Source organism: Chiloscyllium plagiosum, unplaced genomic scaffold (assembly GCF_037043375.1).
Source record: "Chiloscyllium plagiosum isolate Xiang-an unplaced genomic scaffold, Cpla_swu_hap1 HiC_scaffold_24, whole genome shotgun sequence".
Taxonomy (NCBI): Eukaryota; Metazoa; Chordata; class Chondrichthyes; order Orectolobiformes; family Hemiscylliidae; genus Chiloscyllium; species Chiloscyllium plagiosum.
Genome location: NW_028270162.1, coordinates 15,549,592 through 15,566,750, shown reverse-complemented (window position 1 = coordinate 15,566,750; position 17,159 = coordinate 15,549,592). Strand labels below are relative to the sequence as shown.

At 44.5% G+C, this 17,159-nt stretch overlaps 1 long non-coding RNA gene across 2 annotated transcripts in view; it reads right to left on the bottom strand.

Annotated features, from left to right (window-relative positions):
- Positions 1-291: 291 nt before the first annotated feature.
- The window catches only part of LOC122562557 (uncharacterized), a 55,469-nt gene continuing 38,601 nt past the window's right edge, over positions 292-17,159 (bottom strand). For both annotated transcript variants that reach the window (XR_015761239.1, XR_015761238.1), the window contains exon 5: positions 292-2,467. This is a non-coding gene — a long non-coding RNA (uncharacterized LOC122562557). The remainder of the gene's footprint in view (positions 2,468-17,159) is intronic.

The window sequence follows — 17,159 nt, the reverse complement described above, 5'->3', positions numbered from 1 at the left end:
TGTGTCTCTCTCTCTGTTCCTGTCTCCACAGATTCTGCCTGAACAAAATGCTGTTTTTCAAACACATTGTACACATGATCTTAGTGTTGACTAAGGAATGAAGCAGCAAGCTTGGCATCTTGTTTAAGTATTAAGTATTTGAAAAAAAGTCAGGAATTTGTGAGGCAAGCATTTGATGTTACTGATCAAACTGGGGGGAACTAAAAAAACATAGCAAACCATGAGTACAGCAAAGGACATCTTGCTTCAGCATTTCCCATACCGGTGCCTGTTGATAAAAAGTAATTGTCACACTGTAAAAATTTTTATTTCCAAACAAAGCATCAACAAAATACTGAAATGACAGAAACATGGACTGTGCAGTTTCCATGAGGGACAGTGTTAACATTTTACAGATTTCAAACACACTGATATCTGGCAAATTGCTTGTTATAATAACAGATCATTTCCCAAACAACATATTTTCATTGAAGCCATATTTAACTCGGTAATCATAATGCAATCAAATAAAGGCTTGAATCTTTGATTAGGGAAAAGATACATAGAGTGGTTATACTGCCCTCTGTTGAAAAGCTTTCACATGGACGAGATGTGGAAGAACTGAGGCTATAAAAGCATTGGATTCTAATGCTTTGTTGATTCTTTCGTGTTGTCACCCTTTAAGTAAATTTTCTGCGTTATTCAGTCCTGTACTGACAATTGCCTGTGATGCAATTCCGAAGATTGGAGAACACTCCCACACCGCTCCCTCCCCCGCAAGGAAAAACAAACAGGTTTTCCAGAGTTTTATCCCGATTATCCATTAACTCTAGGTATGGGTGGATCTCAGCCTTGAATCCACAGTGCCCGTGCATAATTTATTGAGTAAGACGGGAGTTGGCCTATGGGGAGGAAGAAGAAGGTGGCTCCCAGCTTCCATTGGAATTGTAACCCACGGAAAGCCAAGGGGAGGAGGCTGCAGGATGGCAGCAAGTTGGAAATTCATTTGTAGCCTGCGGGTTGGTTTGGGGGGGGAATGGGGGTGCAAATTCAAGGAGACGGATTAGGGTTTCCGCTTGCCCAGCAGTTCTGCATGAGGTGCCAGGGGCACCTGACACAGCCATAATGAAGGGGGTAAACAAACTCCCAATCCCTCTGCCCCCAACTCAAAGTGTCTGCCCAGCTGCCAGCCCCATTTACTCATTTAGCTGGAGATGCTGCCTCCATGTTGGAGGGCCCCTCGCACTTACTTTCCCTCTACTGCCTCCTGCTGCTCTTTTCAGGTTGAGACGCCTCAGCCAGGCTCTCCAGCTCTGAGAGCCCATATGGTGTCTATAATTGGACATTGTGACGTTCCCCCTCCATGTCAATGGGGTAGCCCTGGAAATACTGTCCCCCCATGCTGATGACCTGATCCAAAGTGGGGATTGAAAACCCAGAGGTGTGTTCCCACCTGAGTTTCTCTGCCCCTGAAGGGACATTGCAGTGCTTTAGAGTGGCGCGCACACACACAGCTCTCAGGATGGAGCGGAGCACAGGATAATGGGTGCTGCATCATGTTTGGGGATGGGAAAGGAGAATGTAGGTGGTTTCAGGCGGCGTATGGGAATGGGGCGATTGGGCAGTGAGCTCTCCTCAGTCAATGATTGGCTCTCCATGGCCAACAGGCAGCCAAAGTATACAGGAGGCTGGTTAGCTGTCTGCAGCAAAGCCATCCCTTTAGGTTGGGAATGGACCCTAGATTGGGGGTGGGTGGGGTTAATTGGCTGGGTATTGGAAGGGGTTCTTGGTGAGGAATAGCAAGACGTTATTGGGTGGGTATTGGAGGGGATTATTGGCAAAGTATTGGAAGGGGTTATTGGGTGGGTATCGGAAGGGGTTATTGGGTGGGTATTGAAAGGGGCTATTGGGTGGGTATAGGAAGTGGGTATTGGAGGGGGTTATTGGGTGGGTATTGGACAGGGTTTTTGGGTAGGTAATTGAGGGCATTATTGGCTGGGTATTGGAGGGGGTTATTGGCAGGCTATTGGAGGGAACACACAGCAGGAAGCTGGAGATACCTCCTAGTAGGGCGTGTTCACCTCCACGGTGGATGGCCGAGCCCGGGACAGTCAAGGGACTGTCCAGCTCTGGGTCTTCAGTCTTAACAAAGCCCTTTTCCCACCTTAGGATCTTCCTGTGCACCAGCAGCCTTCCGGCCTCTCTAATCCTATGCGTCCTATACCACTGGGCCTCTTCCATCAGTTCCCTCACCACCAGCCCCTCCATTACGGTCCGGATCAGCCTTCTCTCAGGGCACACCTCCAATACGAAGGAGAGTCTGGATCTGCGAGTTGTCCCAACAGCTGGAAATGTTTAAAATGAGGCAGGCTTTGCCCGTTGGAGGTGCTGTTAAAGTAAAGGCCTGCTACTGGCCAATCACGAAGCTGCATTGATGCTGGTCAATCGGTCCCTTTAATCCTGATTGGAGGAGGGGTATGAGATGACCCTGCAAAAGGGAGAAAAATGGAAGACTATGGGAAGGAAAATATATCTTTATTTTGTAAAGAAATATGACGTCAAACTTTGCCCTGTGTAGAGTTTCCATTGAAAGGCACTGGCTAACCCCACCTCCCCCACTCCTTTCCCAAACACTGACTCCACTGTGGCTCATCCCAGAGTCAATGATACTGGGGTGGTGTTGAGGCGGTCAGTTGTCAATTCGAGTACGCCCACCAGCAGGAACCCCGGGAGACAAAATCGAGGATCATTTTTCAACCAAGAGGATCTTCACAAAACAGAGGGCCAGAAAGAACAAAAAGGGGCAACGTGCATTTATATAGCACCTTTCCTGATCACTGAATGACACAAAGCACCTTACAGCCATCAAATCATTTTGAACTGATTTAATGCAAGAAATACGACAACCAATTTGCACACAGGAAGCTCCCACAAACAGCAACGTGATTCCGCCCTGAAGATTACAGGATAGGCATTCGGCAAGACACTGGTGATCTACTTCGAATCAAGAGTGCTTTGCACAGAACTGGGACGACATTTATTGCTTTGGGGGATTTATAATGGTGACTTCCCCAGAAGGGTGCAGACATAAAACTACTGAGTGCTTGATTTACTATCCCCTACATCCATGAGCGTGTGAACAATGTATTGTGTTAAATTCAAACTTATTTCAAAGGGGCAGTTACACGAAAAATAAATTGTCAAATATTTGATAACAAAGCCGTGACAACAATATAGATTGTGACCTTAAGCCAATTAGAACTGTTGTAGAGTTATGACATCCCCTTATTCAAATAGGTTGGTTAAATATGCTTCCATTCGAAACAGTGCCAGTTTAATGTGGGGTTATATGTAAGTTACATGTCCCTGTTTTTGGATGCAAAGAGTTTCAGTACTACACTATAATACATGGTTTCAGGAATGTTTCCGTGAGGTTTATCTATGGGTTCACTGCTGCACGCAGTATTCGTAAAGCCATCCCCCTCACACAGAGTTGTCTGACTGCTGATAAGCAAGCTCTTGTCCTATGTGGATGGGAGTGAGGAATTCCTCAGCCAAATCTGTTTTCCATTTGGCCACCATTGTTAGATTTCCCCAAGCATCATGGATAGATGAACACAGACTATCCTCAGTAGAAGGCAGTGAATCTGTGAATCTGTAGGAGTGTAGTGGTAGTGTCATTGGCTCTATCCTGGAAGGCCTGTGTTCAAGTCCCACCTGCTTCAGAGGTAGGTCATAACATAGCAAGTTGATTATTTTTTAAAAAAGTTATCATAGAAGCTGATCATTAAACATATTCAAGGCTGTAAGAGACAACATTTTAACCAGTAATCAAGGATTTTGAGGGTAAGACAGGAAACTGGAGTTGAGGATTATCAGGTAAGGCATGGTGTCATTGAAGGGTGGAGTAGACTCAATGGGCAGAATGGTCTACTTCTGCTCCTGCATTATATGATCATTGCAAAATCTTTCCCCCTTTTAGAAGGGAAATCTAGTGGGGCCTTTTGTGAGGCAATGGTGGTGCCTCTCCCTCTCGACCAGGTAGACCTGGGTTCAAAGTCGAGAGTGTGGTGCTGGAAAAACACAGTTGGTCAGGCAGCATCTGAGGGGCAGGAGAATTGACGTTTTGGGCATAAGCCCTTCATCAGGACCGGGGTTCAAGTCCCACCTGCTCCAGAGGAGTGTCATAACATTCAGAGTCCAGATGTTTTGGGAAATCTGTGATGAGGATTTTACAATTAGATGCTTGTTTATTCACCCCTTCCTCCAAGTCAAAAAAAAGCATCACAAACATATCCTATTTGGTTGGTGAAATTCCTTAGCTTTGTGTCCCCATCAAAGTGCTACAGGGCACGGCAAGGTGCTATATTAACGCAAGTCATTCTCTTCGGAAAGAATGGCATCTTACACATCCACAATCTCTGCCACATGGTGCCAGCTACTTCAGTTAGACAGAATGGCAGTCAGGGTGGCAGGGCTAACCGCATCAATCTCTCAATAACTGCACCACATAGTGAGGGATGATCTGTGTAAATCATTGCTGGAGAAGGCAGTTCAGGGCTTTACGTTGGTTGCTGCTCTCAATCCATCTCATTCCCCAAGATTCACAGCAGCAAACTGGTATTTTTAGAACCACCTCAGCTTTGTTAACTGCGACTCTATTTGTAAAACCTAGGATTCCATCTGCATTATCAATCACTTTCTCACCCTGTGCTGTCACCTTCACATATTTGTGTATTTGTGCCACTCAAGCCCTATTTTCCTGCACCCTCTCGTGAGCTGGCATCATTTTTGGCCAAGATGGACCATCAGGTAGTCCAATTTGCATTCTGCCATTTTATTAATATCGTCCTGTTCACGGAATATTCAAACATTGAAAGTCAAAGAGATGATGGAGAGACAGCATATGATGGCAACAAGCTAAGATTCACAACCTCAGCCTTAAAACATGGGAACAAATAATTCCTGGAGATCAGTCCAGTTAATTCGATTCATTCTGACAAACGGGCACAGACAGGAAATTAAGAATTTATGATGTTAAAGAGAAGTCAGACAGAATGTTCTCACTGAGTGTATTGATGGAATAGGTTATCGAGGGAGGGTTGGGTGTCTGACATTATTAGAGGCTGGTGATTGTACAGGTTATTGAACAAAGCAAAAATCAAAAGATATGACCATAGGCTTGCTTCACAGGAATTGTCTAACAACATTTCTTCTGCCCTTCACCTCCCCCTCCTCTCCCACCGCTTTCCTGCTCATGTTAACTTTACTTTCAACTCTTATGTAAACCATTAGACAGGCAAAAGTCATTTATCTTTCATAACATAACATTCTATTAATAGCAGTGTTCATCATTTATGACAGAGCCATACCATACACAGCACAACTGAACATTACAAGGAGGGTCGATTGTACTTAAGATGGATGCTGCTTTTAGGGTGAACTGTATGATGGGTTCTGAGGAGGATAAACCATCCAATACCATTTCCAAAACCAATTGTGCTCCTCTCAGATGCATAATTAAGACCAGAAATGTTCATATCACTGTACATCATTGCACCTGAAAAATCATGAAGAGCGTTATCGCCTTATTAATGACTATCTGATTCAGGATGTCACCTCACTCAGTTTTACAATCTCCGTAATCTGTCCAAGACGATACTGACCATCAGCACACTCAGTATGTATCTAAAGTGATGCAAGATTAAAGACTAATTACTTTTCTTGAACTATTTTGCAATAACTGCAGAATTATTTTCACCACCAGGTCTGTTGAATCTCATTATAGGAACCCACAGAAATTAAAATACAGCACCCCCTCCTGAATTAAGAGCAGTTTTCTCTATTCAGTGGCCTTTGTGATCATCCAGGTGAGGGAATTTGGGGAAAGGGACAGTTTCCACCCTCAAGTAGCTACAGGGTTTGTTTTGGACATTTGTTCACAGGATTTGGCCATCTCTGGCAAGGTCATTGTGTTATTGTTAATCTCTGATTGCCCTGGACAAGGTGACACCTAAGCAAAGCCTTCATTAACACAATGGATTGGCTTGTTGGGTCATTTCAGAGGGCATCCAGAGTCAGATTGCTGTGGGCTTGGAGTCACATGTCACTCAGACCAGGAAGGACATCACATTTCCTTAAATCTGTAAACCACATGGATCTTTCAATGACAATTCATCAGTTTCATGGCTACCCCTCAATAGACACTACATTTTTAAAAAATCCAGATTTCCTTAACTAATTAACTCTAAATTACCCAGCTGTAATGGTTTAATTTGAATTCCTGTTTCAGAAGGATTCAGGATTTATGATTTATAATCCAATGGCATAATTAGCATCCTACTATGTTCCTGCATCTAACATCCAATGGGTTTCTATGGAAAGCAAATGGGATGGGGGAATTCAAACAGCATTGCACCCAATCCAATCAGTTTCTTGACTTGGGGTGGGGCAGTGAGATCAGGTTACACTTGCTCCCCTGTTCCAACCCTGGTATGACAGTGGAGGACATTCAAGGGAGACATTTTTCTCATCACTCTGTTCAGAGATTGAGCCTCTGGTGTTGGTGGGACTTGAACCTGGGTTTATCACTGTACCACAGGAACCCTAGCAAGTATTTCCAGCAATGGTAATTTTCCAAGCTCCCCTTGCACGGAGCTGGCAATGTACCTCAGAACTAGAAGGAGCCAGTGCAGCATTCTTTAATCTTCAATATCTTTGCATCTCCAAATGATCATGTTCAATTTAGAATCTAGTATTATGCCATAAGCCCCTTGGTAGAAACTGGTTCATCTCACACCATTCCCTTATAACCAGCCACAACAGGATCAAACTGGGCTGCAATTCAACCTGAGCTCCCCATGATGAAAGGATAATTTCAGTCACTTCTCCTTTTTGTCTTTGATTTCTGAAATCCTGAGCTTCCCGACAATATTGTACTGTAACCAGTACAGCTAGAACTGCTCTTCACTGAGTTTGGAGATTATTGTCATTAGACGCTCTTCACAATGCTTTCACTTCAAGTTTCAAAGCTCACTGCAGCTTCCTTAATGTGAAGGTTAAGGTACGAGAGAATAAACTAACCACTAAAGGACATTATAGAGGTTTGTAAATCATGAGGGGTATTAGATAAGGTGAATGGCAGGTGTTTTTTCCCTATAGTGGGGGATTTCAAGATTGGGGGCACCTTTTTAGGTGAGAGGAGAAAAATTTAAAAAGACATGAGAGGCAATTTTGTTTATACACAGAGAGGGGTTTGTGTGTGGAATGAACTTCCAGAGAAAGTGGAGATGCGGGTACAGTTCCAACATTTAAAAGATATTTGAGGGGCATGGATTGGTTGAATAGGCAAGGTCTTTTCCCCAGGGTAGGGGAGTCCAGAACTAGAGGACATAGGTTTAGAGTGAGAGGGGAAAGATATAAAAGAGAGCTAAGGGGCAACTTTTTCACACAGAGGGTGGTACGTATATGGAATGAACTGCCAGAGGAAGTGGTGGAGGCTGGTACAATTTCAACATTTAAAAGGCATCTGGATGGGTGTATGAATAGGAAGGGTTTAGAGGGATATGGGCTGGGTGCTGGCAGGTGGGACTAGATTGGGTTGGGATATCTGGTCGGCATGGATGGGTTGGATCGAAGGGTCTGTTTCCATGCTGTACATCTCTTTGTGGGCGGCACGGTGGCACAGTGGTTAGCACTGCTGCCTCACAGCGCCAGAGACCCGGGTTCAATTCCCGACTCAGGCGACTAACTGTGTGGAGTTTGCACGTTCTCCCCGTGTCTGCGTGGGTTTCCTCCAGGTGCTCTGGTTTCCTCCCACAGTCCAAAGATGTGCAGGTCAGGTGAATTGGCCGTGCTAAATTGCCCGTAGTGTTAGGTCAAGGGGTAAATGTAGGGGAATGGGTGGGTTGCGCTTTGGCAGGTCGGTGTGGACTTGTTGAGCCGAAGGGCCTGTTTCCACACTAAGTAATCTAAAAAAAAAAATGACTCTAAGGTGAGAGGGGAAAGATTTCAAAAAGACCTGAGTGGCAACGTTTTCACTCAGAGGGTGGTGCATGTATGGAATGAGCTGCCAGAGGAAGTGATAGAGGCAGATACATTTACATTTAAAAGGCATCTGGATGGGTACATTAATAGGAAGGATTTAGAGGGATATGGGCCAAATGCTAGCAAACAGGACTAGATTAATTTAGGATATCTGGGCAACATGGACAAGTTGGGCTGAAGGGTCTGCTTCCACCTACACAACTCTATGACATTTAGATAAGTACATGAATAAGAAATGTTTGGAGTGATATGGGCAACGTGCAGGCAGGTGGACTGGTTTAATTTGGGATTATGGTTGGCATGGACTGGTTGGACCAAAAGGTCTGTTTCTGTGCTGTATGACTCTTCAGAACTTTTTGCATCCAATCTCAGTGTTAATTGTATTAGTAAGTGTTAAACTGTTAAGTGACTGACATATACAGATCCACCAACACCCCGGATATATTAAATGCACCATATGGGTAAGGATAAGAATCATTATGGTGAAACATTACCTTCATTTCCAGCTTGCAACTTCCAAAAGGATTACAAAAAGTAATTGAAAACACAAGACTTAAAAAAGACATGAGGGCAATTTTGTTTTACACAGAAAGTGAGTCCAAATAGATGGGGAAAAATGAATCAGAATATAATTAGCTGCAATCACTAAAAGGATAAAAACAACTAGCTCTCTGCAAAAAGACATCAGTAATGTGAGGGGTAGCCTTGCAAGGCAAGTATGCAGCCTTTCCTGAACTAGTCAGATTAAGAGAAAAGCGAGGAAGAAAGCAGGTGAGGAAAGGTAAATGAACAAGAGGGAAAATGAAATGAAGAAATACCAAGGAAAGACAGAGATAATGTGAGTTGAAAGCAGCAGAGGAAAATGAACTGCGGACAGCTGAATATTCAATGGAATGAAAATGCAAGTCGAAGAGGAAATGAAAGGATCAGTGTTGTGAACAGAACATGACTTCTCAGAGGAGCAGATACAGCTGTGAGCAAAAGGTCACACCAGCCGAGCAGACTGTCACTACTAACCAACTCTAAACTAATCAAATTAACCACAGTGTCTTTCACAGCCAGGAATAAAGACCCTGTACCAGTCAGCATCAAGCTGCAGGCAGGCTGCTTGCAATCCAAGACAAGTGACTCATTTAAAGCCTGATCCCGTGATGGGATTTGTTGGATTCTCCCTGTGGCACTTTCCCTTCTGCAGCTTATCACAGAGAGGAGCTGGCTTTTGGAACTACACGTGGAACGTGTGAAGGAGACCAAATCCATGTGCCTCTGTTGGCCCTGAATTCCTAACGCGTGTTAAAACATCCACTTGATCAACCTCGAATTCACTTGCTGAAGTGATAATAACCCAACATCTTGGCATTTCTTCCCGTCTTGTTTCGGTTGGATGCTATTTTCTTTAAAGTGATGTGCAACCCTTTTTTGTTCAGAAATGGGAGTGTGTCCAAAATGTCCCTCTGCCTGTTCAGCATTAGCCAGGACAGTGAATGGAATAGTACCTGAGGGCTCCTAGGCTGCAAGAGTGTAGTTTTGATTAGGATACCCACGCCACCAACGTGGGGGGTGGGGGGTGGGGGGGGGGGGTGCAGGACTGAAGGGTGGTGCCTTACCTTCATGACAGCCACAAAGGCACTCTCTACACTGGACTGGCATCGAAATACATCAACCACATGTGGGAGATACGAAAGGGCAAATGTGATTATATCCCATTGTGGCAACAAGTGTCTTTGGGAGATGTGAGATAAAGACCAGCTGAGCAAGACCACCCACCACTACATCGTTTAGACGTTCCCATTAAATGTTCACCAGCCAATCCCACTGTTTATTTTGTGGGAATAGTTCTTAGGATTAAAGGGATAAAACAGGGACTAGGCACTGATTTGGATGATCAGCCACGATCATATTCAATGTCGCACCAGGGTAGAAGGGCTGAATGGCTGTCCCCATTCCTATGTTTCGGTCCTCACCTCTCTCACATACAGGGTTGAGCACAGTGTCTTTTCAGTGTAACCACTGGCTTCTGGGCATGAATCTGCAAGGACAGGAGAGGTGCAACTTGGGCAAGCATCAGGTAAGGCAACAGGTCCCAGAGGCCTGTGGTCCAGGTAGCCAAACGCAAAGCCAACGCCAGAGGGATGCACAGGAAAACGGGACAGCAGGAGAGGGGCATTAACGGGGAAATAATGGAGGAAGTTCCAGAAATGGATGGTGCGTGAGGGGCGGAGGTAGGAGGTGAAATGATAGAAAGGGTTTTAAAGAGAAGGAAAAGATTTTTAAGCTGGAGGCATGGTTCATGGAGATCAGCAAGGATGGGACATGACAGAGATTATGAACAGGCTGAAGTTTATGCAGGGCATAAATTACAGACCACCATTAAAAAGCAACAGAGAGAGCAGTTAAGAAAACTTCTCTGTGCAGGGGATTGTTGAGATGTGGAATTCACAGAAACGATGGAAGAAAGGGATAGTTTCAAAATGGAAGGCTATTAAGAAAGAAATGGGGTATAGGACACAATGAATAGCCCTTTCAAAAAAAGTGTGACAGGTATAGCAGACTTTTTAAATTCCTCTGGAGGTTTGATCTCTCACTCAGAGTGACCGTTTCTTAGATGGGAAACCAGACAGCAATGCAACTGTGGGGTTTTTTTACAGTGAGGCATTAAAATTGGAGGCTTTGGGAGGGGTGACTAAAATACACAGCAAAAGCCTGGAATTCTGTCTGATTTCTCCTGCTGAAGACCAAATACATAGAAGCCAAGTCTTTATCTCTTCACCATACTGCACCCAAGATGGGTTCACCCAATTGGGATTGATTAGATTAGATTAGATTACTTACAGTGTGGAAACAGGCCCTTCGGCCCAACAAGTCCACACCGACCCGCCGAAGCATAACCCACCCAGACCCATTCTCCTACATTTACCCCTTCACCTAACACTACGGGCAATTTAGCATGGCCAATTCACCTAACCTGCGCATTTTTGGATTGTGGGAGGAAACCGGAGCACCCGGAGGAAACCCACGCAGACACGGGGAGAATGTGCAAACTCCACACAGAGAGTCGCCTGAGGCGGGAATTGAACCCAGGTCTCTGGCACTGTGAAGCAGCAGTGCTAACCACTGTGTTACCGTGCCGCCCAAAGATGGGTTCACCCATCTTTGGTGATTGAACTCGGATCTGCCTGTGCACCATCTTCCTCATTTTCACCCCCTCATCCATTGCTGGAGAGTAGCGAAGGAAAATGTAAAAAAACTCACAGATGCCAATATTTAGTCGGTACGAGGTAGCATTTGAATACATCACACTAAGCAAAAACAAAGCAGAATCCTGCAGCTGTTGGAAATCCAAAATAAAAGCAGAAAGTGCCAGAAAAAGCTCAGCCTGTACATATAGAGCAAAAACGAAAAACAGGAAACATTTTCAGGTCTGTGACCGGTCATGGTCTGCCTAACCTGTTGAGTTTTTTTTCTCCCCCAAGTATCTTCAGCTCTTGCTTGGAAAATTTCATGTTGGACAGGCCCTCTTAACCGCACCCTTTCCTGAGGTCTGGTGAGCCAAAAGATTAATCTCACAACAACTCTCTCTCTCGAATGAGATAGCATACTATGACCCTCTGGGACAGCATGACTTTCACTCATTTTATTTTTTAAGAGCATGTGACCCCATTTAGTTGAGAACGTCACCCTTTTTTTTGGCTGCACGCATGAATTTTAAGTGAAGGACTTGTCCTGGACTTGTCAGAACCAAACCCATCATATCCCACAATGCACTTTGTCCAATTCCTCCCCCATGCACGTCAACAATGGCCTTTGCCACTGTCTCCTTCACCAGTCCATAACCTACATGCCCCAGTCTCTGTGTAATCAGATCTAAACTGTCTTTACAACCTCTTCTTCCAGGTTTGGCCGCTAACTCTTGGTATTTTGGTACAACAGATATAAACTAAATTCATTCAGTCTTGCAGATCAGAAAAATCTGTTCCCATCTAGGACTCAACAGGACATGTATTTTTTGCAGAAATGTTCATTTTCTAGATTACCAAGTGACTATCTGTCCTGCTTTCTGGTTAACAGGCCATGTTGGAGGAGTAGAGAGGACTTCACAACTTTGGGTGACAATGGTGAAGGAAGAACGCTGTGCTAGAAAAAAAGGACAAGAGGACTTTCTTCCCTTTGGTGTGTGGACTCTGATCGGGGGACGGGGTGGTTGGCGGGTTTGCATAAATCAGTACAGTTAGTAATCGTTAATCGGGTTAGTGAGGTTAGTATAACAGCAAACACACCGGCTGCTGCTTTTTTCTTTGTTGGATTAGACACAATGCAATATCAGAACAAAACAAAATGCACACTTATATAACAGAGTAAACGTCATCAAAAGATTCACTTCAACAGTCCACCGTCCCCTTTGACTGAATCATCAGGAATGTTGCACTTGCAAGAACTAAATTCCTGGGTCTTTTTGCAAACATTCAGCGGAAATTTCATTTTATACAATTTTTGAACAGACTAGGCTCCTCTTGGTAAGGGACGTTAATGGGGAGATCTATAATACTTTTTATTCCATGAACGAAGCACAAACATTTGAGGGTAGGGCAGTTCTCAGATGTAGAGATGACCTTCACTTGGTTCTAATGGAACCAACCCTCAACCAGTCACAGTGAAATCAATGAGCCCCACAAGACACCCTTTAAAATTCACCAATGTGATGTCTACATCTAGAGTCTGTGGGCAGTTAGTTGTAAATGCAGTAAATGAGTGCCCCTTGAACTGCACTCAGTTGAATTGCTTTCATATGGATCCTTACAGTTAAAGTTAATTCCTGCTGGTGGACCCACACTGCCTTATTGCTTCCACATAGCTGGTTTGTTAGGAGAACAGGAAATGGGACAGCTATCTGAATTTATACAGCGCCTTTAAAATTGGGAAATGTCCTTAGGAATGCCTAAGGTCCTATAGAAAGCAGGACACTGATCCACAGAGAGGATATCGATGCATTTAATCCAAAGCTTGGTGAGAGATGTGGATTTTAATTAGCACCATCAAAAGAGGAGATGGCAAGCTGATCAAAGTGGATAGCTTTAGGAAGGGAGTTTCTGAGTCCAGGACTAAGGCAGTTAAAACACATCCACCGATAGAAATCTATAAAATCATGAGATGCACATTTGGGGATGACAGTCAGAATCTTTCTCCCCCCAGAGTTGAAATGTCTGATACCAGGGGGTATGCATTTAAGGTGAGAGGGGGGGGAAGGTTCAAAGGAGATGTGAGGGAGCAAGGTTTTTCCCCACAGAGTGGTGGGAGTCTGGAACACGCTGCCAGGGGTGGTGATGGAGGCAGATACAATCGGGGCATTTAAGGTGCTTTTAGATAATTACATGCAAAGAATGGAGGGATATGGATGCAGGGAAGATGGGAAGGGATTACTTTAATTTGGTGTTATGTTTGGCATAACATCATGGGGTGAAGGGTAGATTCCTGTGCTGTACTGTTCTATGTTCAATACTGGAGCAATTAGATTCAGGTAGAGTAACAGGAGGCTAGCCAGGGAGCAGATGTTACAGGGGTGGAGGATGTCACCCAGAATAGGGAAGGCAGCGACCACAGGAACAACTGGATAACAAGGATGAGAATTTTACCACGGGCGGCAGAGTTAGACTCAATTACAGAGCTTGCTAAGGGCTGAAAGATTCCCTGGGAAAAGAAAATCAATGTGCTAATAAAGATCCAGTTTGCGACACAATTTGAAGAGCTGCATGTTCTCGATATGAAGCTATACTCCGTTTCAAATCATTTAAACAGATCATGTTTCAGCCCCAGTGCATTGAGTAAAGCAGCACTGAGTTCAGTACTGAGGGGAGATGCTTCTCAAAAGAAACACACATTTATTGAGCCAGGTTGTGGCATGTTCCGGGAACTCAATGACATGGGTGACAGTGGGGGTTCGGTCAGACTCACTTGTACCTCCCCACTCTGGGCAGATCCACACTGAAGGTTTGCGCTCAGGAACCTGCTTGACAAGCCAATCATTCCTGAGAGCTGCTATACCTTTAAAGGGGCACTGTCGTCCTGCCAGTGGGGAACAAGCCTTTCCCTGATAACATACCCAGTGGATGCTCGTTCTCTCTGGTCATGGGAAAAAACATGAGTTTGAGATTGGCAAGTTTTAAAATGCTTGCCCTCCACCCACACCCCTCCCCCACCCAGCCCTCCTCTCCTGCAGAAACCAGCTCACAGGGTATCCCACAGTTATGGGCCTCAAGTGGCTATTCCTCAGGCAGGGCTGGATCCCACTCTTCAATATAGGGTGACTCCAGTCCACATCCAGCAGGGGTTATCAGCTAGCAAACAGGGTCTTGGACAGTAATCCCACCCCCAGCTCTTTAGTGAATATGGAGGGATGCAATAGCCAATTGGAGCATCTCTCCCTCCCCTGCCTTTTTTGCCTGTGATTGGCTAGTCTGGCATTCATCGTGAGGCATGGTGCTGTGCACAGGAGAAGCCACACACATTCACTTGTTCTTTCAACAACTTGCATTGTTTAGGATTGTTTTGATCTGGTGGCGTCTAACATTGAGATGAGCTCAGATTCCTGACCTCACTGGCTACTCATTTGGACAGTGCCCCTTTAGAAAACTAAAATGCCCACAAAGGGCACTTGTACAAAGCTGGAACAAAACACACTAATTCACGACCCTGACCAATCAGATATCATTCAAGCCTTCATGCACTACAAAGCTGGAGAGAGCTCCCTCCCTTGTTAGTAAGCAGGTAACCATTAGTGGTGTTAGTAATGGTTAGTAAAACCAGAATGTCCTGGTCAAAAGGATTAGTATGTTTTTACTTCTAGATAAGTTATCTGGCCTCTTAAGAAAGTACAGGAAGTTTTCTGTATCTCTCTGACATCTTTAACCCGTTCACTCGTCCCCTTCTAGATTAATCACCCTTTTTAGGACCCATTGTTCCATTTTATTTTTAACTTTTGCAGAAACTTTCCAAAGTTTTTTTCAAACCTCCCCCCCCCCCGCGCCAATCTTTGCCGTTCTGCTGCAGGTATTGGCTCCCTGCTGATGGATCCCATAGTAGTGTCCAAGCCACTACTGTTTTGAGGTAAACGTCAACAGGGAATTTCGTCAGAAGTCAAGTTAACGTGCCCCTTTGCTAGGGTTACCAAATCTGCAGGGTAGCCATTGAAGTCTCTTGGAATTAAAGACTAACCTCCAGCAGGCTGCTGGGAAATAATCCAGCAGGAAAACGTTTGGGAATTTCACTAATTTTAGGTCCGGAACCAGACAGAGACATTTGGGTCCATATCTTGCCCATTTAAAGCACAGTCCTTAAAGGGTGAGAAACCTTCTCATACACCAATACTGTCTGACTACTGTGAAGTTATGAAGTGATAGGAATTACCTTGCTCCCTGTCCTCCTGTGAGATTCCCACCGAGATGTCCTTTAGCATCAATAAGCTTGGGTAAGGCCCAGGTAGATGACCTCGCTGTGCCTGGTCTTTGATGTATGCTGTACAGTAAATGACAGGATACTCTACAGTACAGCCAACATCCAAGAGACAGGCAAGGTCAATATCCCAAAGGATAGGTGGATGTGCTCCGACTGATGGGGTTAACACAAAATGATCCCAATCACGGCAGAACATTTGGCTGACAGCCAGCATTGGAGAATCTTGAATGATTTGTAAAAACATCATTATTCACAGTATGCCAGGAAAATGTATTGAGTGCACAAGAGGGGATGGGACCTTGAACCCTCACCCAGGATGACACGGTCCTCTAGGCATCTAACAGCTGATGATGCCCCCTTGGCGATACCTACCTGTCGGTCAAACCTGGAGTGAAAAAAAGATGAGGGTTCATGATGGTGAAAGGGTTAAAACACAAGTGACAAACAGGCCGTTCTGTGGGGCTTTCGGACCACCAGAAATGAGTCACTTGCTGCCAAAACATTTGGATTGAACACAGCACTTGGCAATCATGGAGATAAATCCAGACCAGAACTCATCAGGAAAACACAGAAAACTTCAAACAGGCCTCTGAGAGAGTCATTAGTAGAATTGTTAGTACTAGTTAATTTTGTTAGTACATGCAGTGGTTTAGTAAAGAGCGTTCCTTCAGCTCTGAGTGTTTCCTCTTAGTCATTTCATGCAATTTTATAATACACCTGGCTGCATTTGACTTGAGCTCATGAATAGCAGGAGGAAAAGCTACAGTAACTTCCAAAGAGAAACACGTGATAAATTGACGAAGAAACCATCAAAACAAAACAAAAAACATACGGCTGCAAAGTGCTTTCAGAAAACCGTCGGGGCAAGGTGTGTGAGAAATACATCAGTGAATGGGGGCGACATCCACCTTTCTGGAAAAAGCTCGAACCTTTCCATAACACAACGGTGTAACAGGGGACACCACCATCTGTTAATATCTGTCACTGAATCATTCCTGATGTCTGAACAACTGAACTTCCCCGAATGCCACTCTCATGTCCAACTTTGAGAAATATACTTGTCTCTGAAACAGCATCTACTCCATTGTTCTGCTTAGTACAAGAAGAAAAAAATGTCAATTCTCCTTCAGTGCCTATTTTCTTTCTTAGACTTCTACAGAGCTGGCCACACCTCGGTCCCTTGTGTGTGACCATCTCTAACTTGGACTGTAGAGGAGGAACATCAAATCACAGTCTAATCCTATCCTCAAGCAATCTGCAGTTTTCAGAGAGGGTGACATGGGGAGCATTTGGATGATGGTCACTGGATATCAATGAGGAGCAAGAATCTTTGCCTATTTTCTTTCCTCTTTCCTAGCCCAGGTATGTGTAGGCTAACTATAACCCATGTCTCCATGGACGCTGCCTGACCTGCTGTGATCTCCAGCAAGTTTTTGTTTTCAGTGTCAACTGTAATCTGTGTATTGTTGGTCTGGTTGGGATCAGCTAACTCAGCACAAACCTGTGTGAGGCGCTCAGTACAGCAATGGACTTTACATTTTCCACAACAGCTATCAAAAAACTGTCTCAGTCTTACAAAAATAACGCAGAATGGCAAACCAAATAGAAGAATATGGCCACCCTTCCTGTGGTCAAGCATTCCTTTTTTGAAAAAGGAAACTTTCTCTTCGAACTGTAAGATTATG